The sequence below is a fragment of the Penaeus monodon genome, chromosome 21, assembly GCF_015228065.2.
Source record: "Penaeus monodon isolate SGIC_2016 chromosome 21, NSTDA_Pmon_1, whole genome shotgun sequence".
Lineage (NCBI taxonomy): Eukaryota > Metazoa > Arthropoda > Malacostraca > Decapoda > Penaeidae > Penaeus > Penaeus monodon.
Genome location: NC_051406.1, coordinates 2,762,700 through 2,763,059, shown reverse-complemented (window position 1 = coordinate 2,763,059; position 360 = coordinate 2,762,700).

The following is a 360-nucleotide window of genomic DNA, read 5'->3' as shown; positions in this document are numbered from 1 at the left end:
GTCAAGAGAGAATATATACCTAATATTTGATTTGGAGGAAACAGCGTACTCAAGGAAACAAAAGAAGCAAAAGGCGATGAAACGCGAATAAAGCGAAAGGAAAGAACAGCCAACACCATCAACAAAGACGACGACGCAGACGTGGATAAGCAAGAGAGAAAAAGAAAAAGAAATCTTCGGAAAAACTCTCTCTGGACACTCCAGACACTTTCGCCACAGGAGGCTAATCCCTTCTATCTTTTCACCCTCTTTCCTCACTTTCCGTCCCCTAATGTTTTCTTTATTTTCCCTCTTTCCCTCTCTTCTTTATCCCTCTCAACTATACTACTAACGAAGAAAAATTAATAAATGTCATACAAG